This window comes from Salmo salar, chromosome 03 (genome assembly GCF_965601325.2).
Source record: "Salmo salar chromosome 03, fSalSal1, whole genome shotgun sequence".
NCBI lineage: Eukaryota > Metazoa > Chordata > Actinopteri > Salmoniformes > Salmonidae > Salmo > Salmo salar.
Genome location: NC_138293.1, coordinates 33,533,136 through 33,558,226, shown reverse-complemented (window position 1 = coordinate 33,558,226; position 25,091 = coordinate 33,533,136). Strand labels below are relative to the sequence as shown.

Here is a 25,091-nt window from a genome sequence, read left to right as displayed (position 1 = left end):
TCACAGAAATAACCCATATGGTTTGTGCCTGATGCAACACAGAGGGTGTTCTTTAATGGAAGCCTCTCAAACATAATCCAGGTAGAAGCAGGAATTCCCCAGGGTATCTGTTTAGGTGCCTCAATATTTACTAACGACATGCCACTGGCTTTGAGTAAGGCCAGTGTGTCGATGTATGCGGATGACTCAACACTATGCACGTCAGCTACTACAGCAACTGAAATGACTGAAACACTTAACAAAGAGTTGCAGTTAGTTTCGAAATAGGTAGCAAGGAATAAGTTAGACCTAAATATTTCCAAAGTAAAAGCATTGTACTTGAGACAAATCATTCACTAAACCCTAAACCTCAACTACATCTTGTAATGAATAATGTGGAAATTGAGCAAGTTGAGGTGACTAAACAACTTGGAATAACCCTGGATTGTAAACTATCATGGGCAAAACATATTAATATAACAGTAGCTAAAATGAGGAGAAGTCTGTCCATAATAAAGTGCTGCTCTACCTTCTTAACAACACTATCAACAAGGCAGGTACTACAGGCCATGGTTTTGTCGCACCTAGACTACTGTTCAGTCGTGTGGTCAGGTGCCACAAAGAGGGACTTGGGAAAATTGCAGTTGCCTCAGAACAGGGCAGCACGGCTGGCCCTTAAAAGTACATGGAGAGCTAACATTAATGACATACAGTACATGTCAATCTCTCATGGCACAAAGTGGAAGAGAGATTGACTTCCTCATTACTTGTTTTTGTAAGAGGTGTTGACAAGCTGAACGGACACCCATGCATACCCCACAAGACATGCCACCAGAGGTCTCTTCATAGTCGCCAAGTCCAAAACAGACTATGGGAGGCGTACAGTACTACATAGAGCCATGACTACATGGAACTTTGTTCCACATCAGGTAACTGATGCAAGCAGTAGAATCAGATTTAAAAAGCAGGTAAAAATACACCTTATGGAACAGCGGGGATTGTGAAGTAACACAAACATAGGCATACAAACACATGATAACATACACACTGTACACACACGTACACATGGATTTTGCGTTGTAGGTATGTGGTAGTGGAGTATGGGCCCGAGGGAACACAGTGTGTTGTGAATTCTGTAATGAATGTATTGTAATGTTTTAAAAATTGTATAACTGGATTAATTCTACCGGATCAGAGGAAGAGTAGTGGGGATCCATAATAAATACAAATAATATTTCATATTTAGTGAGCCCCCGAACATGGCACAAAAACAATTTACAGCGCAAAAATACTGATGAAGACAAATTCTCGGTGTGATCTAATGATTTGTATTCCAGACCAGTTTATGGGTAAGGGGTAAGAAATCACAGAGACAATTTGTTTGACACGCCCAGAGGTTTAATTTCAGAAAACAGTTCGCTACAAAGGGGTGAGAAGTCTCAACTGCTGCAGGTTGTAGGCACCTGTGGGTCTAGTATAAATACCTTGCAGCAACTAGATGGCAATTCTACATGAAGTAAAATTGTGGGACTTGCTTTACCGGTTTAAAATGATTTTTGTGGTAGTTGAAGAAGTACATTTAAAAAAAAACTTAAAGCAGTTAAATATAGTCAAAGTTAAATGTAATTAAATAATTGGTCAGATTACTTTGATATACTACTATATCAACCTTATTACTTTGGATTGTGGGGCAGTTAGATCACACATTTCATCAGAAATAACAACACTCGGACTACTACAGTGTTATACACTACTAGAATACCACAGTATATGCATTGTCAAAGTTTTAAATAAATGAAATAGTTTTTCACATCGTATTTGGACGACAGCGGGATGTTCATGAAGTCCTCTCTGGGGGGGAGGGGGAGGGGGATCCATAGGAAGAGGGACTCACTGACCGAAAAGGAGGAACTCCTTCCCTCGGAGCACCTCTGCCCCAAGGAGGGACAAACAAGTTAACTGAGCATAGCATACAGTGCATTCAGAAAGTATTCAGACCCCTTGATTTTTTCCACATTTTGTTACGTTACAGCCTTGTTCTAAAATGGAACAAATGTTTTTTTTCCTCATCAATCTACACACAATACCCCTTTTTGTTTTTCCATGTTTCAGTTTGGCCCTGTTTGTTCAGGTTTTAGCAGTCAAAATCACCCTTTACACCATTTACACATATATGGGTTGAAAATGGCAGATTTAGACACTGATAAAAGCCTAAATTGTAAAGCAGTAGCCGTACAATCACATGCTATATGACTTCGGACCTAGGGCTCTGCGCTTCACAGCGCTAAACGATACGGATTTTAACTTACAGTCGTTCTGAACTTGAGAAGTTGGCCCCATCCCTCCCATTAATTGGGCAACTTTTGCACATTTTTGTTCACCAAGTGAGGGAAATGCTGTAAATGAAAAGGACTATGTATTTTTATAGATGAGACATTGAAGATTATTGTAAATACAGCTTTGATGTCATAGAAGCAAGCCAAAAACCTGTGAGTCCAAATGTGCACTTCACATTTCCATATCATAAAGCTCACGTCATATACAGTGTCAGTGTTTATGATTACTATCTTTGGCATCATACCCTGGGTTATTCTGAACAGAATGAGCATGTGTTTGTCAACTGTGAAGAAAATTCACGGCAGTACATGCACCTGAATGCACTCATGACTTCTTTCTATGCGCACCAAAATGATGATCTGTTTCCCTGAATTGCTTCCCTGAATTGCATTGTATTTTTATAACTTAGCTAGTCATGTTGGCAACAGAGCTTGCAACATGCATGCCCCTCCCAACTGAGGATCTGTGTTTTTCAGTCATCTATTTCCTGTGTTTGAGGTGTGCAAAATCCAATTGTCACTTAAATCTCCCTGGATTGAGATTTAAAGCTTCGTCTGGGATTCAACCAATGTTCCCTCGAATTTATTTGGATACTGAGCAAATTTCAGGTTTTGTGAGCAGAAACTTCTTGCAACTTCCAGCTCACATTAACAGTTTTAGACTGTAGCCAATAGGCTATTGTGTCTATTTGAGCATAATGTAGGCCTATCAGAATGGCCTACCAACAAAACCAATGGAGCAAATCACATAACATTTTCACATGGAAATAGCTTTTGATTTTTAATGATATAGCCTACAGTAGCCTACATATGTGGTGTTGTAGATTTTTTTGGTCAAATTAATAAGTTAGCTGTCTACCTTTGATAAGCAGCTAGCTTGCTAGCTACTTAGCTCCCATGCCAACGTCTTTCTAAACTAATATCTGACTAACTCGGAAATTTGAAGCTATTTCAGAATGAAAGTTAACTGGCTAGCGTATCATGCTTTGTGACATTATGTTAGCTAGCTATGCACTAGTTCTTTCGTGAGCTGGCTGCTCATTCTAAATAGTACAATCTAATCTGTCAAAAACAATGGCAGCATGTGCAGCAGTGGTCATTTGGTTTTTGACATGAAAAGTAAAATAGGTGGTAAAGTAAAGCAAATGAGATGGCTCCGACAGAGAGGGCTGCCTCGCTTCCAGTCCTTATGAAACTTTGCAATGTACACTACCGTTCAAAGGTTTGGGGTCACTTAGAAATGTCCTTGTTTTTGAAATAAAAGCACATTTTTTGTCCATTAAAATAACATAAAATTGATCAGAAATTCAGTGTAAACATAGTTAATGTGGTAAATGACTATTGTAGCTGGAAACGGCAGATTTTTTTATGGAATAGCTACATATCTGCCTAGAAGGTCAGCATCCCGGAGTCACCTCTTCACTGTCGATGTTGAGACTGGTGTTTTGCGGGTACTATTTAATGAAGCTGCCAGTTGAGGACTTGTGAGGCATCTGTTTCTCAAACTAAACACTCTAATGTACTTGTCCTCTTGCTCAGTTGTGCACCGGGGAGACAGTTTGTGCACCGTTAGAGACAGTTTGCGCTGTTCTGTGAAGGGAGTAGTACACAGCGTTGTACGAGATCTTCAGTTTTTTGGAAATTTCTCGGCATGGAATTAGCCTTCATTTCTCAGAACAAGAATAGACTGACGAGTTTCAGAAGAAAGTTCTTTGTTTCTGGCCATTTTGAGCCTGATAATGGGCCTCTGTACGCCTATGTAGATATTCAATAAAATAACAGACATTTCCAGCTACAAGTCATTTACAACATTAAGAATGTCTACACTGTATTTCTGATCAATTTGATGTTATTTTAATGAACAAAAAATGTGCTTTTCTTTCAAAAACAAGGACATTTCTAAGTGACTCCAAACTTTTGAACGGTAGTGTATATATTCTTATTCCATTCATTTATTTAGATTTGTTTGTATTAGGTAGTTGTTGTGGAATTGTTAGATTACATGTTAGATATTGCTGCACTGTCGGAACTAGAAGCACAAGCACTTCGCTACACGTAATAACATCTGCTAACCATGTGTATGTGACCACTACAATTTGATTTGATTTGAGGTGTATTTATGCTGTTGTTCAAATGCACAGATCGGTTTATATATCTTCTCAAAGAAACCATAGGTAGTTCAAAAAATTGCCATCTTATTTCTGTCATGCTGCTTTGTTGACAACTCCAACCACCTCGCGCCCCGGGTATTCAGCAAATCAGCGGCCGCCGTTGGTTGTGTTCCAAACAAAACAACTACAAGTGTGCTTGCTCTAGTTCCTCAATGGCACAGCTAGGAGAGCTCAAAAAAGCACCTTGTAGTTGAAGACTCTTTTTTTGAGTCATAAAAGTGCATTGAAATGACTTAGGAACTGTGCACACTTTGGAGACAACAGTTAGTCCCCTGACTCTTTTTTTTGTCTTATGTTGCAACTACAACACACTCTCCAGGAGTATTCCTATCATGTTACTGAATGTATCCAGAGTATATTCCGATTTTGTTATCAACAAATGCAGCGAAAAGTACAATTTTTTTTAAATGTACATAAAATCCATAGTGTAATGTTTGGATTCAGTCTGGTGTCACAGTGAAATGTTGTGTCCTCACTTTGGTCTAATCAATTTTCCATCATCTCCAAACTGTTCATTTTCAATTGCTACCATCCCTGCAGGCCACTACAAGTGTAAATGGTTAAACCACATCAGGAGACCACTCTTGAGGTCTGTGAAAAATAGAAGACATGTGGCTTTATGGGCGTAGTTACCCTTTAATGCAAGTGTGCACCAGCAAGTGTGCACCAGCATTGTTTGGGTAGCAATGTTTCTGTAGCACTCATGTGATTGCAGAGTTTGCAAAACAAATGGCCACTGGATTGATGCAAATAATCATGATATCATTCTGCCAGGTAGGCATAGCTTACATTTTTTGGGGGGAAAGCCTTTGAATCTCTACCAGAAGGTCACCATTAGCAAAACCGCTAACAGCTACACAAAGTGTAGACATATGCACCAACTACACTCACACACACAGGGGCATTCCTGTGCTGTTTCAAGAAAGTGAAAGGAAAATACATATAACTGTCTTACGATTAACATGGGCAAACTAATTTAGTTGATTTCCTTTCCTTTTTGGAATATTTCTGAAATCGGTTTAACATTTTCACACGTACCACTTACCGGTGTGACCATTCTACAGTGGTCCCTGTAGTGTACGATCAAACCGGCGTGATTAGAACGCGTATTTAGAACGTCCAGTTTCGAATGACGCAACAATCAGCGCTTGAGCTGGCCACACTGTTTTTTTTCAGAAACATTTTACACAAACACAGTCCTTACAAAGTTATGTCCAGAATGTGCGCAGTTTATTTTTGGATACAATGTTCAGACATTCACAGAAGTAGCTACAGCATAACACAATCATCCAATCCTGAAAAATGTAGGCTACATTTGTCCTAGCGCTAACTGAGGAAAGATCGACATAACACAAGCGGTCATTTTTTTATAATTCCCGGCTGACAGAAACGGCAATATTAACCTGTTGGGGATAGGGGGCAGTATTTGCACGGCCGGATAAAAAACGTACCCGATTTAATCTGGTTACTACTCCTGCCCAGTAACTAGAATATGCATATAATTGTTTGATTTGGATAGAAAATGCCCTAAAGTTTCTAAAACGGTGTGAATGGTGTCTGAGTATAACAGAACTCATTTGGCAGGCCAAAACCTGAGAAGATTCCAAACAGGAAGCGCTCTCTCTGACTATTTATTGGCCTTCTTGATCATCTCTAACCAAAACAGGGGATCTCTGGCATAACGTGACATTTTCTAACGCTCCCATAGGCTCTCAGAAGGCGCCAGAATGATGAATGGTGGCTTTGCAGGCCCTGGCTGAAAAACATTAGCGCATTTGGATAGTGGTCGATCTGAGGACAATGAGACTGGAGGCGCGTGCACGAGCCGACACCATGTTTACTTTCTCTCTCTTTGAACGAAAACAACGACTCCCGGTCGGAATATTATCGCTTTTTTATGAGAAAAATAGCATAAAAATTGATTTTAAACAGCGTTTGACATGCTTCGAAGTACGGTAATGGAATATTTTGAATTTTTTTGTCACGAAACGCGTCGGGCGCGTCACCCTTCTTTACCCTTCGGATAGTGTCTTGAACGCACAAACAAAACGCCGCTATTTGGATATAACTATGGATTATTTGGAACCAAACCAACATTTGTTATTGAAGTAGAAGTCCTGGGAGTGCATTCTGACGAAGAACAGCAAAGGTAATCAAACTTTTCTAATAGTCAATCGGAGTTTGGTGAGTACCACACTTGGTGGGTGTCAAAATAGCTAGCCCGTGATGGCCGGGCTATCTACTCAGAATATTGTAAAATGTGCTTTCACCGAAAAGCTATTTTAAAATCGGACATAGCGAGTGCATAAAGGAGTTCTGTATCTATAATTCTTTAAATAATTGTTATGTTTTTTGTGAACGTTTATCGTGAGTAATTTAGTAAATTCACCGGAAGTGTTCGGTGGGAATGCTAGTCGCATGCTAGTCACATGCTAATGTAAAAAGCAGTTTTTTGATATAAATATGAACTTGATTGAACAAAACATGCATGTATTGTATAACATAATGTCCTAGGATTGTCATCTGATGAAGATCATCAAAGGTTAGTGCTGCATTTAGCTGTGGTTTGGGTTTATGTGACATTATATGCTAGCTTGAAAAATGGGTGTCTGATTATTTCTGGCTGGGTACTCTGCTGACATAATCTAATGTTTTGCTTTCGTTGTAAAGCCTTTTTGAAATCGGACAGTGTGGTTAGATTAACGAGAGTCTTGTCTTTAAAATGGTGTAAAATAGTCATATGTTTGAGAAATTGAAGTAATAGCATTTCTAAGGTATTTGAATATCGCGCCACGGGATTACACTGGCTGTTGAGTAGGTGGGACGCTTTCCCATAGAGGTTAATTAGCTAATAGCAATAACTATTTATAATTAATCACATCGGGGGTGAGCTCATCATTGGTCGAAATAATTGAGTAAAACACTTTCTAGAAATCGAAAATGAAATCCAACGATGGGTAGTTTGTGCGCATCGCCATGCTTGTTATTTTTTCTTCGCATCAACCAAAGATAATAAGAGGAGACAAGATGAGTTTGGTCTGTTTATAGTATGCATGTTGAAGGGGGTGTATCGTCTACGATCATCCACTTCCCTTCATTCACTTCCGAAAGTTTACCCGAAAGATGAGTGAACCATTCATTCACCTCATTATAACATCTTTGGTCTGGCAGATTACGTGACACCCAGAATGCATTGTATAAAGTCAACAAACATGGCGCCACACATAGCTGGCAAATAGCTTAACTCATTATAATCAGTACAACCTTCAAAAAAGTATTTTACAAACATCATAGGTGTCCATTACAATATATGCAATAATCGGAATGCATTGTTTGTCACCAGTAATGTGAAAAAATGTGTAAATACATTATGCTCCATACATGCATGCATACGTATACAGTTGAAGTCAGAAGTTTACATACACCTTAGCCAAATAGATTTAAACTCAGTTTTTCACTATTCCTGACATTTATTCCTAGTAAAAAGTCCTTGTCTTAGGTCAGTTATGATCACCACTTTATTTTAAGAATGTGAAATGTCAGAATAATAGTAGAGAGAATGATTATTTCAGCTTTTATTTCTTTCATCACATTCCCAGTGGGTCAGAAGTTTACATACACTCAATTAGTATTTGGTAGCATTGCCTTTAAATTGTTTAACTTGGGTCAAACGTTTCGGGTAGCCTTCCACAAGCTTCCCACAATAAGTTGGGTGAATTTTGGCCCATTCCTCCTGACAGAGCTGGTGTAACCAAGTCAGGTTTGTAGGCCTCCTTGCTAGCACACGCTTTTCAGTTCTGCCCACAAATTTTCTATGGGATTGAGGTCAGGGCTTTGTGATGGCTACTCCAATACCTTGACTTTGTTGTCCTTAAGCCATTTTGCCACAACTTTGGAAGTATGCTTGGGGTCATTGTCCATTTGGAAGACCCATTATGACCAGGCTTTAACTTCCTGACTGATGTCTTGAGATGTTGCTTCAATATATCCACATAATTTTCCTTTCTCATGATGCCATCTATTTCGTGAAGTGCACCAGTCCCCCCTGCAGAAAAGCACCCCCACAACATGATGCTGCCAACCCCGTGCTTCATGGTTGGGATGGTGTTCTTCGGCATCCAAGCCTCCCCCTTTTCCTCCAAACATAACAATGGTCATTATGGCCAAACAGTTCTATTTTTGTTTCATCAGACCAGAGGACATTTCTCCAAGAAGTATGATCTTTGTCCCCATGTGCAGTTGCAAACCGTAGTCTGGCTTTTTTATGGCGGTTTTGGAGCAGTGGCTTCTTCCTTGCTGAGTGGCCTTTCAGGTTATGTCGATAAAGGACTCGTTTTACTGAGGATATAGATACTTTTGTACATGTTTCCTCCAGCATCTTCACAAGGTCCTTTGCTGTTGTTCTGGGATTGATTTGCATTTTTCGCACCAAAGTACTTTCATCTCTAGGAGACAGAATGTGTCTCCTTCCTGAGCGCGCGTTAACTGTCCTGTTGTGTAATAGTCACATTTTGGAACAGTGAGTGCATTCTGACATCACATGCATAAAACAACTCATGCTGGGTCGACCGTTAGAGATATTTGGAACTCACATGTGAAAGGTTAAAAGTCTGGATTCCGGGACTCCCTACCTGTTCTCCGCAATGCAGATTTTATAGAGCCCTACATACATCTTAGATTCATTATTTGAAATGCAATTATTTTAAATGTTTTACCATGAGCATGTAGACAGTAAAAAATGTATTCTGTTTTCACAACGTATTTGGACTTTTAGTTTTTTTACACTAAGACTAACCTGAACAGCAGTACCTCATTGAAGTCGGCACAGACAATGATTGGTTCAGTGCCTTTAAACCAGCGGTATTCAAAAAATGCGTTTTTTTACATCATCAGAATTTCTCACAACCCAACCACACACCAAATTTAATGACACAACCGTAAAATCTGAATTTTCATATCTTATCAAAATGAAAAGAAATCAATAAATACATTTACTTAATAAAATTGTATTTTTCAAAGGATCTTTCTCAACAATGTTATTATAATGTCACATACAATAATCTATGGTCAAATATTCTTCTGGGGGCGACCCCACTGCAGTTCCTGGGGTCGCGACCCCGACTTTGAATACCACTGCTTTAAACTATGACAATGGAAGGAGGGTGTGTGTACTGGTTTCAATATGTTTTTGACTTCGTACCTGTAGAAAACTATAATTGTGGCACTTCAAACAGACTGAATTAGTAAATTAGTAGGGCTAATTTTGCTATGGGAAACAGGGAAGTGTCACCCAACGTAGTTACATGACAGTGGGAAGTTAGCTTAAAGCTCGAGTAAGTAAGAATTGTGTCCACAAATGCACCCGAATGTCTATATGTAAATAGCTTATGATTAGTGAATTCTATAATGTAGTTATTTTGTTAGATACTTTTCCCTATTAGCTGAAATATTTCTTTCAAAGCCATTTTAGCGGTCCGAACTGTCAAAATGGCAGTTGTTAGGAAGAAAAGTAATTTATGTGATTACTAAAATAGCTGTACTATTTGATTGGTATATTTTGTTCTGATTTCAGATTTCAATAGCAGAGTAGAGGAGGATTTCAGACGCTCTAACTTTTTTGTTGAACGTTTTGGGAAAGTGTTCAAAATTTCAATTGTTTATAGAGGAAACGTCATTGATGCGGTTAGTAAAACAGCTGTATAATAGAATATGTTTTTGTTCTGATTTCAGATTTGAATAGCAGAGAAGTAGAGGAATTTTTAATATGCTTTAACGTTTTGTCTGAATTGTTGTCAGCGGTCAAAGTAGCTGATTTGAGCAAAAGTTACATTGTTTACAGTTAATAGAATAGAATTTTGGGAGTTATGATGTCCCAATGGCCCTTTAGAATGCTGAGGAAATCCCATTAAACTGGATGGAGGACAAAAATAATGGCTTAATAGTTTTAAAAGTATAGAAGATATCAAAACGTTGTATACAAGCACACCCCACAGGGCACAGACATCAGTTCAATGTTTAGTTTTGATTTACATTTGGTTGAGTTGTCAACTACGGTGAATTCAAGGTGAAATCAACAAAACATGACACCATGTCATTGGATTTAGGTTAAAAGTTGGGTGAAAGAACGACAAAATGCACATACGTTGATTACTTTTTGAAAATCCAATCAGTTTTCCTCGTTGATTCAACGTCATCATATAGATTTTTTAGGTTGATGTGGAAACTGCATAGATTAAACCAGTTTTTGACAAGTGGGACTATTCCAGACCGACCTGCACGTTTTAAAGTTTGAATTACATTTCTAGCTTAAACGGTGTAGGAGGAGTAGAAGAAGTATGACGACGATTTTGAATGGGACATTTGCTTTGCAAGTCCCATTCATTAATTCATGTTCTTCTGTGTCCTTGTCATTTGTATGCAAAGCACAAACATTTCTGCAGAGGTGTTCTGTTGTGTTTCAATTGAAACCTCAGGAGAAATTCTGCTCATTAGCGTGCCTTTCTTGACACGATATCACTGAGCTGTAGTGGCAAGTGGCCTCTGATCATTGTTTTAAGACTTTTTCACTCGCTTTTCATTCACATTTGAAACTATACCTCATCATGTTATGTAAATCTTTTCCCTCTGCATCCAAGACTATACTAAATGAACAACTTAAAAACCTTATTTAAAACATAGACTTTGGAATGTCTCTCAATACTGTGGCATTCCATCTGGAGCCTGCCAACTCCTTGAGTGATGTCTACTGACACCATTTTAGACCGTCTTTAAAAATGAATGTCAACATCTGACCTTCTAAGTCCTAAAATGTTCATCTAAAATAGGAATTGTTTTACATACCGTATGTATTGAAGACAAACGCAGGCCTGCTTCCAGCAGGTGCCCTCAAGAACATACTGACAAGGGCAAGCAGTTGACTTCACTGCGTGAATCTGAGTAAGATACACTGAGCTGAACCTTTTGTACAATTTAAGTTGAGTCAGCGCAACTCACAGGCACGCTATCAGATATTTCCCCCGAAACCAATTTATTGCACAGTGTTTCTCTCGAATAGCACTCTTGGCTTTGAAACAATAGCAGGGGAAAGTTTGCATAGAGTAGAGAGGAGTTAAAACGCTTCATTAGCTTGGAAGGTGTTTGCTGATGGAGGCATCGCCTTGCCTAGGACCTGAAGACAGCCGGTGTCGCCCCTCGAGGAATAGACCAGCCATTTAGCCTACTGGCTACATTGGTAAAGTGACCTGAATCTAAGGGAGGTGGATATAATAGCTGTAAGCTTAAGCTTTAGTAGTCTGATGGAAGCAGACAAGTATGTCTCTGGATATGGCATATACTCTGACATACTGTTTATTTAGACATATCTGTCAAATATGACATGTGAGATTAAAGCTTTTAGCAAGTACAGCTCTGTTTTGGATACAACACACTAATGTCCCAGGTGAGAGTCCCATTCTCGCTCATTAGTTGAAATGAACAAATACAGTAGGCTCCAAAAGTATTGGGACAGTGACACATTTTTGGTTGTTTTGGCTCTGTATGGAAATAATAAAATGTCTATGAGGTTAAAGTGCAGACTGTCAGCTTTTAATTTGAGGGTATTTTCATCCATTTCGGGTGAACCGTTTAGATATTACAGCACTTTTTGAACATAGTCCCCCCCATTTAAGGGGACCAAATGTACTGGGACAAATTAACTTATATGTGTATTAAAGTAGTCAAAAGTTTAGTATTTGGTCCCATATTCCTAGCACGCAATGACTACACCAAGCTTGTGACTCTCCAACCTTGTTGGATGCATTTACTGTTTGTTTTGGCTGTGTTTCAGATTATTTTGTGCCCAATAAAAATTAATGGTAAATAATGAATTGGGTTATTTTGGAGTCATTTTTATTGTAAATAAGAATAGAATATGTTTCCAAACACTTCTACATTAATGTGGATGCTACCATGATCACGGATAGTCCTGAATGAATCGTGAATAATGATGAGTGAGAAAGTAAAAAAAAAAAAAAAAAGATCACTGTCCCAATACTTTTGGAGGTCACTGTAGGTTCAGGAAGAAAACTTCACTCAATCACATGACAATACATGTTCAACTCTGCCTAGCCTTCCACCTACACGTTATATAAACAGCGACAAATGTCACAATGGTGTGCTGGCTGGTTTCTGCATCCCACCTTCACCACCGCCCATCTCCATTCCGTCCTCTCTTTGCGTGGATTCTTCCATTGAGATATATGATATGAAACTACCAGATCTATCTCTATGGGTTCTTATCTACCTCAGTCTTTGACCAGGAGCCAAACCGACCAGAGGCCATATCCAAACCAAAGTAACTACAGTATTTTCATAGTCTAAACCATGGCTATTGTATAGCCTCATGGCCAAACCTACACAGTCATCGGGTAAATGGAATAATAACCAAATGCACAAACTTGGTTAATTTAGAGAAATCAATCTAAATTAATTGGTGACCAAATAAGCATGAGCAGTCTTATGATACAGCAGTGAGTTGAATCTCTCAAAGGAAACAGTTGAAGTCTATCTCACTGCACAGCCCTTGCCATGCAGTTTGATTATAATAAACAGTTATGTTCTTATCTTGTATGGGCTCGATTTCTACAGATTTGTTCTCTAAGAAAAATGAATCACATTTTTTCTCTAAGAAAAACAGCGCTTGATCTTCGCACTGATTTCCAAATGCTAACCTCGGGAAGCGACCAATTATTTGCTCAGTATTTACAGAGAAGCTCTCAGATTCAAGAGCACCCTAATTTATATACTTTTTTCAAATTCTACTTACAGTAGGTCTATGCTTGGCTGTGAGTGTGTGATGGTTTTGTATATTCTGCTAGGTCCTGAGTTCTTGTCTCCTATTTTGCATCATTTGTAAAAGGGACTGTCAAACCTCTCCCAGCATCACCCCCGGTATCTTTCCTTATTCGGTCAATCTTATAAGGAGTGGATAGGAAAGAGGAAGACATTGTCATTACTTCTTGAGATTAGAAGTTAGCTAATACCTGAGCCACAACAGTCTGTGTGAGTGCTGGCCCTTTTTCCATGTTGATGCTGAGTGATTGTGAGTTGAACACATTCTCTCACACCATCTTATCACACTAACTGTAAATCGCTCTGGATTAGATTGTCTGCTAAATGACAAACAATTGTTTTTAAATGACTGCTCAGACCTGCAATTCATCTGCACCTCAGAGACTATTGGCATTGACTCTCCACACATTCAACCCTACATTACACACACACACACACACCTGTCAACGCTGCTGTACTATTTATATACTTTTTATTTAACTGCTCAACCAAGACACTATTGACTTTAGTACTTCATACTTTATACTGTATATCCTATTGTGTATACTACTACGTGTATACTATATTGTGTATACAACTATGTATACCATTTTTGAATTACTTGTATTATTTTTTATTTGACTTTGATATTTATAATGCATTGTTGAGGAGAGCTTGCAAGTAAGCATTTCACTGTACCGTTTATACCTGGTCCATTCAGGCCAGGTCCATTCAGCAGTAAGAGTGAGGGAGCAGAGGTAAATTAGTGACGGAGACATTTATGGACCCGCTTCCTGACCTTCTTGATTGTGATGCGGTCCCGTGTGGCTCAGTTGGTAGAGCATGGTGTTTGCAATGCCAGGGTTGTGGGTTCGATTCCCATGGGGGACCAGTACGGAAAATAAATAAATAAATGAAATGTATGCACTCACTACTGTAAGTCGCTCTGGATAAGAGTATCTGCTAAAATGACTAAAATGATGAATGGTTTTTGGCTTGGCACAGCCTAGAACTATCCGATGGGTGTCAACTTAAGTCCAACAGGAGCATTTCACAAACTGGTGCTGCCCCATTGAAGCACGGAATATCCAGGAATTGTTCATTATTAACAAATATTGAGTTGTGGGGATATACAGTTGTGTAAACATACAATTTATAGCTTCAACATGTTTTTAAAAGTTTTTATGACAAACTCATGGACTGTCGGTCCTTGCTTCCATGGCTCTGTTAATGAATTTGAGAGTTCTGCTTACGTTTCCCCGGCCCCAATCCTCAGATTTATAACAAACCAAGTGGCTGGGCTTAAACACTAACTCTGGATTGTGGTTTTAAAGAGGTGTAACTGATTGTTTAGTGGTCAACTGTTTACCCCCTGGTGAGTTTCATATTTTTTCTCCAGTGAGTTTCTTAATTGAAATGAATTGATTGTGTTCTATTAAGAACAGAGGATAATATACCAATATATAAGTTAATGGCTTGAGTGAAGTGAAGCAGATAATCGGATTGTCTCAATTAATTGTCTCAATTAACATTAATGCATTCATTTAACTCCATGTATATTACAGTGCCTCGTACAATGAATTGTTAATTTCTGAGAAAAATAACATGAAGTACAACATAAAAATCAAGTAGGAGCCATATTTAGCAGTGTAACAAGCTAGTCCTACATGAGGGAGCTTTGGGGGGTGGATATAATACCATGCTGTGAGGATACACAGACATGAAAGATAAATAACCCAGTTGTATTGCAGTAAGCATCGGCCTGATAGAAACAGCTTTCCACTGTCAGAGGACATTGCCTATTATTTTCTAAAACAGACTGTATCTATGGGGGGGAGGGAGGGGGGGTGAAATCATCAAAAGACTTGAAATGCTAAGGGTAATGGTTGTACTGTAAAGCAATTCGAAGACTGATGGTATAGTGTCTGAAGGATAAATAGCACCAGAAATAATGCACCAAAATAATATATATATATATATATATTACAATAAATAATAGTATTTAGCCTACATTTCATGTACGTCAAAGGAGAAAGTAAGAAACTCCTCACTTCAGTTTGAGAAAATTGTGGAGTTGTAATTATGTGGAGTTGTTCCCAAATAGTTGGCTACTCCTAGAGATTTTGCAATTTCATGACAAATTGGAAAACATATTTCACATCTGCAGCAATTAACAGTCACGAAACAATGATTCAATACCCTGTATGGCATTTACCTGGCGTTGTCATAAGGGTCGTATGGAGTGGACCGAACGCAGCGGGTAAAGTGCTCATCTTCTTATTTTATTAAAGAAAACACTTAACCTGTTATGGATAGGGGACAGTATTTTCACGGCTGGATAAAAAACGTACCCGATTTAATCTGATTATTACTCCTGCCCAGAAACTAGAATATGCATATAATTATTAGCTTTGGATAGAAAACACTCCGACGTTTCTAAAACTGTTTGAATGGTGTCTGTGAGTATAACAGAACTCAAATGGCAGGTCAAAACCTGAGAGATTCCTTTACAGGAAGTGGCCTGTCTGACCATTTATTGTCTTTCTTTGACATCTCATTCCAAAACTTAGGATCTCTGCGGTAACGTGACACTTCCCACGGCTCCAATAGGCTCTCAGAGCCCGGGAAAAACCTGAATGTCGTCATTCCAGCCCCAGGCTGAAACACATTATCGCCTTTGTCAAGTGGCCGATCAAGGGACAGTGGGCTTAGGCGCGTGCACGAGTCGCCCCCGTCTTTGTGTTTTTTCCTCTGTTTACCGAAAAGGAGATTCCCGGTCGGAATATTATCGCTTTTTTACGAGATAAATTGCATAAAAATTGATTTTAAACAGCGGTTGACATGCTTCGAAGTACGGTAATGGAATATTTAGAATTTTTTTGTCACGTTGTTTCTTGAACGCACGAACAAAACGCCGCTATTCAGATATAACGATGGATTATTTTGGACCAAACCAACATTTGTTATTGAAGTAGCAGTACTGGGAGTGCATTCTGACGAAGACAACAAAAGGTAATCAAACTTTTGTAATAGTAAATCTGATTTTGGTGAAGGCTTTACTTGCCGGGTGTCTAAATAGCTAGCCCGTGATGGCTGGGCTATGTACTTAGAATATTGCAAAATGTGCTTTCACCAAAAAGCTATTTTAAAATTGGACATATCGAGTGCATAGAGGAGTTCTGTATCTATAATTCTTAAAATAATTGTTATGCTTTTTGTGAACGTTTATCGTGAGTAATTTAGTAAATTGTTAGTAAATTCCCCGGAAGTTTGCGGGGGGTATGCTAGTTCTGAACGTCACATGCTAATGTAAAAAGCAGTTTTTTGATATAAATATGAACTTGATTGAACAAAACATGCATGTATTGTATAACATAATGTCCTAGGTGTGTCATCTGATGAAGATCATCAAAGGTTAGTGCTGCATTTAGCTGTCTTCTGGGTTTTTGTGACATTATATGCTAGCTTGAAAAATGGGTGTCTGATTATTTCTGGCTGGGTACTCTGCTGACATAATCTAATGTTTTGCTTTCGCTGTAAAGCCTTTTTGAAATCGGACAGTGTGGTTAGATTAACGAGAGTCTTGTCTTTAAAATCCTGTAAAATAGTCATATGTTTGAAAAATGGAAGTTTTCGGATTTTAGAGGAATTTGTATTTCGCGCCACGCCCATCATTGGATATTGGAGCAGGTGTTCCGCTAGCGGAACGTCTAGATGTAAGAGGTTAATCAAAATAAACAAACGACGAAAACAGTCCAGTAAGGTGCACAGACTATACTAGAAACAACCACCCACAAAAGCCAGTGAAAACAAACACAACTAAATATGGCCTCCAATTAGAGACAACAACAACCAGCTGCCTCTAATTGGAGGTCATTGACAAAACTCACATAGAAATAGAAAATCTAGATTTAAACATAGAAAACTAGAACCTAAACCCACAATACCCAAACACACAAAACAAACACCCCCCTGCCACGCCCTGACCAACTATAATGACAAATAACCCCTTTTACTGGTCAGGACGTGACAGGCGTCTAATATATAACTGACAAAATTGCCCTTCAAAGGCAAATGATAAAGTCATTACTTACTGTCTGTAATAAGCAAACATTATAACCTCTTATGGACAGACGTTCCGCTAGCGGAACCCCGTTCCGCCTGCGGAACCCCTAGCCAACTGCCAATGGCATCGCACCGCGCGAAATACAAAACCAACTAAAATACCACTAAAATACCACAATTCAATTTTCTCAAACATATGACTATTTTACACCATTTGAAAGATAAGACTCTCATTAATCCAACCGCATTGTCCGATTTCAAAAAGGCTTTACAGCGAAAGCAAAACATTAGATTATGTTAGGAGAGTACCCAGCCAGGAATAATCACACAGCCATTTTTCAAGCTAGCATATATGTCACAAAAAAACAAAACCACAGCTAAATGCAGCACTAACCTTTGATGATCTTCATCAGATGACACTCTTAGGACATTATGTTATACAATACATGCATGTTTTGTTCAATCAAGTTCATATTTATATCAAAAACCAGCTTTTTACATTAGCATGTTGTCACGTCCTGACCAGTATAGGGGTTATTTGTGATTGTAGTTTGGTCAGGACGTGGCAGAGGGTATTTGGTTTATGTGGTTCTGGGTGGTGGTTTGTTTAGAAGGGTGTTTGATTTATTATTTCCGGGTTTTGGGTTATGTTCTATGTTTTTGTATTTCTATGTTCTTTCTAGTTTAGTCATTTCTATGTTAGGTAATTGGGTGTTGGACTCTCAATTGAAGGCAGGTGTTTGTAGTTGCCTTTGATTGAGAGTCCTATATATAGGGATGTGTTTTGTTTGTTAATTGTGGGTAGTTGTCTTTAGCACTGCTGTAGTAAGTATAGCCTGTTAAACTGTCGTTCTTCGTTTTGTTGTTTTGGTGTTCTGGTGTTCACTTTATTTAAAATAATTATTCAAGATGAGCATCCACATTCCTGCTGCGTTTTGGTCCTCTCTACCCGAAGACAGCCATTACACATGTGACGTTCAGAACTAGCATACACACCGAAAACTTCCAGTGAATTTACTAAATTACTCTTGATAAACATTTACAAAATACACAACAATTATTTCAAGAATTATAGATACAGAACTCCTTTATGCAATCGCGGTGTCAAATTTTAAAATAGCTTTTCGGCAAAAGCACATTTTGCAATATTCTGAGTATATAGCTCGGCCATCACGGCTAGCTATTCAGACACTCGCCAAGTCGAGGCTCACTAAACTCAGAATTACTATTAGAAAAATTGGATTACCTTTGCTGTTCTTCGTCAGAATGCACTCCCAGGACTTCTACTTCAACAACAAATGTTGTTTTGGTCCGAAATAATCCATAGTTATATTCAAATAGCTCCGTTTTGTTCGTGCGTTCAGGTCCCTATCTGAAGGGTGACACGCGGACGCATTTCGTACTTAGAAGCATGTCAAACGCTGTTTAAAATCAATTTTTATGCGATTTTCCTCATAAAATAGTGATAATATTCCAACCGGACGATATTGTATTCATTCAAACAGGTGAAGAAAAACATGGAGTACTCTCGTGGCCGCGCATCTCCTGGCTCTGAGCCACTAGGCTGTCCACTCACAAACAGAGCTGCTGGACCCTGCCCAGAGACTGCAGAGATCCCATTCCACTTTCTGGCACCTTCAGAGAGCCTATAGAAGCCATAGAAATTGTCACGTTACAGCAGAGATACTGTATTTTCGATAGAGAGGCAAAAGAAGCACCAGAAATTGTCAGACAGGGCACTTCCTGTATGGAATCTTCTCAGGTTTTGGCCTGCCATATGAGTTCTGTTATACTCACAGACACCATTCAAACAGTTTTAGAAACTTTAGAGTGTTTTCTATCCAAATATACTAATCATATGCATATTCTAGTTTCTGGGCAAGAGTAGTAACCAGATTAAATCGGGTACGTTATTTTCACCCGGTCGTGAAAATAGTGCCCCCTGTCCCTAACAGGATTATAACTTGTATTGTCTAAAATAAATGACCAATTTGAGTCAATGTGCTGTACATGCTCTAACCAAACATTGTGCATTTTAACTCATTCCCACATTGACAAAACACAGCTGAAATCTATTTATATTTTTAAGTTGCAACACAGAACAAAAGTAATTAAGAAACAAGACAACAGTAAACATGTCGTCCCTGACAAATGATGCATCGACCCCTTGGGCCAATCAGTGTAATTTTGTAAATGACGGATCTCTATGCCAATAATGCATTCACCCAAGTTCCGTCAAAATCAGGCTAGTGGTGTCTGATATATCTCGTGTGACTAACGTACGTACAGTTGATTACTATAGTGGCCCCCTTAGGCCAATCAGTGTAATTTTGTAAATGCCGAATCTCTATGGCAAGACACATCATTTACCAAAGTTTCGTCAAAATCGGGGCAGTGGTGTCTGAGATATCGCGTGGGTTAGTTAGACTCATATCCCTGAGCATATGTGCCAAATTTCAGCACTCTGAGTCAAACAGATCAAGAGATATAAACATGCGCCCATTATAGCACCACTGTGTGGTTGATATGAATGTTCTTGCATATGTTGAGTCTTGACACTGTTTGCAACATGTGTACCAAATTGTATTAGAATACGAATATCCTTTACTGATTTATATTCATTTATGTGCCAGACCACGCCTACCTGAATGTTTATTGGTCAATGTTTATTGGTCAGAGCAGCCATGTTTTAGGTGCTAGTCTGGAAAATATTGTGTTGAGAAACCTTTGTCCATAAATGCCACATATCAAGTTTGGTGCAGATCGGTCATTCGGTGCCAGAAGAGTAGCCTTTTAAATGTTTTTCCCAAAATTCAAAATGACAGAAAATTAATCATGGCAGACCTTATGCGTCCTTCAGGGAAATTTGTTCCTTGTGGGGAGAGGGACCTGTGTACCAGATTTCATGACTTTAGGTCAAACGGGGTGAGGGGCATGACCTTTCAAAGTTTTCATTTTCAATCTCTTGTTTGTAAATTCTGGAACTCTATGGCAAGACGCATCATTCACCCAAGTTTCGTCAAAATCGGGCCAGTTCTAAGATATATATTTTTTATTTAACTAGGAAAGTCAGTTAAGAACAAATTCTTATTAACAATGACGGCCTACACAGGCCAAACCCGGACGACGCTGGGCCAATTGTGCGCCGCCCTATGGGACTCCTAATCACGGCTGGTTTACAGCCTGGATTCAAACCAGGGTGTCTGTAGTGAGGCCTTTAGCACTGAGATGCGTGCCTTAGACCGCTGCGCCACTCGGGAGCCCATATAGCGTGTGACTAACATACAAACAAACATACAGACCGAGACAGATCCACAGTACCCTCCCCAACTTCATCATGAGGGACAACAGTAAACATTTTGTCTCCCACGAATGATGCAGCGACCCCGCTTGGGCCAATTGAGATATTGTGTGTGACTAACACATTTCAGTTATCGTGTGTGACCACAGATGATCCATTATACTGACCAAATACTCAAGTGGCCGCTCTAACAATTAAAATGAATGTCTTGAAAATAGAAAGCAGTCAGGAGGAGGCAAGAGCAGGTGGGACCACTCTAGCCAATGAGAGGGTTGATACGTGTGGGAACAACAGGCACAACTCCGATATAAAGTGTTTTTTTCCCAAAGTTGCCTGGATGTCACTTGTCCTACTTATATCAGTACGCGCGTAACAACCTAAGCACTACGGAACTTCTATTTGATTAAATAAGCCACACGTAGCAAATAAGCCATTCAATTTCTTGTTAACCAAATTCAAGAATCTCTCATTGACCTCCATACAAAAACTCCTCGTTGGGTGACAAAAAAAAAAAAAAAACACCACCTGCTGGACAAGGTAAAGTTATCCCTCTCGCTTCACCTCTTCCTCTCTGGTGTGACAAACACATTTCAGTTCATTACTATAGCTCCCGCCTTGGGCCAATCAGTGTCATTTTGTAAATGCCGGATGTCGATGGCAAGACACATCATTCACCCAAGTTTCATAAAAATTGGGCCATTGCTGTCTGAAATATCATATGTGATTAATGTACAAACTAACGTACATACGGACAGACGGAGACCGATCCACAGTCCCCTCTCCATTCGCAACAAACATAGCACCAGACTTCCATGCAGTTTATAGTGGAAAAGCAAATTGGCCTACCGGGTTGAGTAGAGACCAACAGGCATCTAGCTGTCAAGGTACCATTGGTTAAGCAGGCTATCTACATTAATCAGACATTACCTAAAATTGTCCAGCGTACTTGGCTACTTAGTAACTGTAAAACATCCAACAAATACCTGCCAGCACCAGACTGAAATCCAGTGGCAGAGATATGCTAGCTAATCTTTAAGTCAATCATTTGTTACTACCTTTTGTCACTTGCATGCTAAACATGCTAAGCAAACTGTTAAACAGAAAGAGAGAGATTGCAGACCCGCTAGGGCAGGGCAATATGGCCAAAATATCTTATTTAACTTTTTTGACAGTATGGTAATTTATGTTATTTTATGTTTTTGAATATTACAAATTCTACATTTCCATTAGAACTAGTGCGTGACCCTGGGGTGGCAACACATAAATTCTAACTGATTCAATGCGTCTTTCTCCATTCTGATTGTTACATACTGTTGTAAACTGTTGTATAAATACAACAATAGTATAATGTCTTCCAGAGCATTCCAGAGTATTCCAGAGTCAGAGACCACTACATCAGTTAAGCATATTAAATGAGTGTTGTGTGTTTTGTGTTATGAGAGTTGGTGAGGATTGACTTGATTACTCATCGCTCTGCAGTGCCTGGGCCAGAGGACTACAGCAACTATATTTTATTTTTGCACAACAGTGACTCTGCAGAAAACAGAGAGATAACACTCTGAGGTACACTGACTGAATGATTGACTGAAGCAGCTACAGTAAAATCTCTTTGCGCTACTGTGTATTCATCACACGAACCCTTATAGCACAGCTCCACAGTGAAATCCAGTCAACATCTGGGACAATTCATACAGATGGATGGATGACCAAACAGTCCCTCTCCAGAGTGTACAGAAATATGAGGTGTGATACAGTCTTCCTCTTTCCCCCGCTCAGCTCTGGGACTACAGTAAATTGGGATGAAGATGTCCATGGCCACAACCTCACCAAGACATCCAGCCTTTCTATACCCTCTTCATCTTTCCTTCAGAGGCAGCGCAGCAGCCATAGCTAAAGGGCAACATCAGGATCAGTGCTTCTCATTTGTCTTTTCAAAGTGGAATTGGCTTTAATTTGGCACAATTTAGCAGACATGAAAACATCAGTAGTTTGCAAAGCAGCATGAAAAAAAGATTTGACATTATCAAATAATTTTGGTCTACAAAGTCATGCATTTTAAAGCAAGGCTGCCTTAATGATATCCATTAAGGCAGCCACTTGCACCACTTTGAGTCAGAGGGGTTTGGTTAAATGCATTCATTTGTGCAACTGACGAGGTATCCTCTTCCCCACATCAATTATTAGCTATCTAGCTCTACAGACTTTTTTTCTCAAACTTTCAATGGTTATATTGTTGCAAGAAAACACCAAGGTGAAATCGAAAACAAACGTATGAATTTAATGTTAAAGAGATGTGGGAAAAACTGGTGGACAACTCTCTAAAACAAAAGCTATATCTCCGTGTGTGTGTGTGTGTGTGTGTGTGTGTGTGTGTGTGTGTGTGTGTGTGTGTGTGTGTGTGTGTGTGTGTGTGTGTGTGTGTGTGTGTGTGTGTGTGTGTGTGTGTGTGTGTGTGTGTGTGTGTGTGTGTGTGTGTGTGTGTGAGTGAGTGAGTAAACTATGAAGTGTGCTCCTGGGGGAGTCGTTTACCCAGTAGAGCGATATTGACACCAAATGATTTACTCAACATTTTTGCACTAGGTCCAGCATTAGAACCATACCAAGATTGGAACGTGTGTGCTTATTTATCTTATCCCTTCCTACACGCTTAGAAAAAAGGGAGGGAAAATATTTTTCATCCTAAGAACCATTTTTGGAAGGGTTTTTGATGATTCTATGGAGGCAAGAAGGAATCTTTGGAAGGCAAGAAAGGTTCTACATAGAACCCTTATGAATCTGAATAAGCTTTTCTATATATAAAAATATATATATTTTAAATAGTGCCTGAGCATTAGTGTTTACCTCAGTGTTTATTTGTGCATGTACAGTATCTGATATTCCATTTATAATTGTACATATAAAGTGCCTTCGGAAAGTATTCAGACCCATTGACTTTTTCCTTATTTTGTTACGTTACAGCCTCATTCTAAAATAGATTTTTTTTTAAATACAAAATTAAGAATCTACACACAATACCCCATAATGATGAAGCGAAAACAGGTTTTTATAAGTAAAAAAAAAAACAGAAATACCTTATTTACTTAAGTGTTCAGACCTTTTGCTATGAAACTCGAAATTGAGCTCAGGTGTATCCTGTTTCCATCGATCATCCTTGAGATGTTTCTACAACTTGATTGGAGTCCACCTGTGGTAAATTCAATTGATTGGACATGATTTGGAAAGGCACACACCTGTCTACATAACGTCCCACAGTTGACAGTGCATGTCAGAGCAAATACCAAGCCATGAGGTCAAAGGAATTGTCCATAGAGCTCTGAGACAGGATTGTGTTGAGGCACAGATCTGGGGAAGGTACCAAAACATTTCTGCAGCATTGAAGGTCCGCAACAACACAGTGGCCTCCATCATTCTTAAATCAGTAAAAGGCACATGACAGCCCGCTTGGAGTTTGCCAAAAGGCACCTAAAGACTCTCAGACCATGAGACACAAGATTTTCTAGCCTGATGAAGCCAAGATTGAACTCGTTGGCCTGAATGCCAAGCGTCATGTCTGGAGGAAACCTGGCACCATCCCTACGGTGAAGCATGGTGGTGGCAGCATTATGCTGTGGAGATATTCTTCAGGGACTGGTAGACTAGTCAGGATCGAGGCAAAGATGAACGGAGCAAAGTAAAGAGAGATCCTTGATGAAGACTTGCTCCAGAGCGCTCAGGACCAATTTTAGAATTGTAATGTAATTGTTTTGTTGTTGAAAAAGTCAAGGGGTCTGAATACTTTCCGAAGGCACTGTACAGTACTGACATAATTTATATCTTTGCCATGATTTCTTTCTTTCAAATTAGTATTTTCACAGCAAATCGGCCAGTGTTACCTAGTGTTGATTCCTCAGTGTAACATTTATAATGTTGATTGATGAGTTAAATTAAAACTCAGTGGGGTAAAAGAAAAACAGTGTTGGTGTTAATAACCAGAGTTGAGTGTGATTGTGTCATTTTTACTCTGTGTAGAGTAAAACATTCCAAACCACAACCATCATTGTCATATTCCCCAGCATGCTCTATTGATGTAATCGGCCTGTGTGTAGCTGGTGTGGAGGAGTCAGGTGCAGGACAGCAGAAATGAGTAAGGAACATACTTTACTCAAAGAATCAAATAAATACAACACAGTAAACTAGCCCACAATAACGGACCGTATACATACAAACAATCACTCACAAAAAACCATGGGGGAAGAGAGCGTTAAATAATGAACAAGTAATTGGGGAATTGAAACCAGGTGTGTTAAACAAAGACAAAACAAATGGAAAATGAAAAGTGGATCGGCGATGACTAGAAGGCCGGTGACGTCGACCGCCCGAACACCGCCCGAACAAGGAGAGGGACCGACTTCGGCGGAAGTCGTGACAGTACCCCCCCTTGACGCGCGGCTC

At 39.3% G+C, this 25,091-nt stretch overlaps 1 protein-coding gene across 4 annotated transcripts in view; it reads right to left on the bottom strand.

Moving 5' to 3' along the window:
* LOC106599809 (gamma-1-syntrophin) overlaps positions 1-25,091 on the bottom strand; it is a 72,373-nt gene that overhangs the window by 35,671 nt on the left and 11,611 nt on the right. The gene's annotated exons all lie outside the window — the stretch shown is intronic.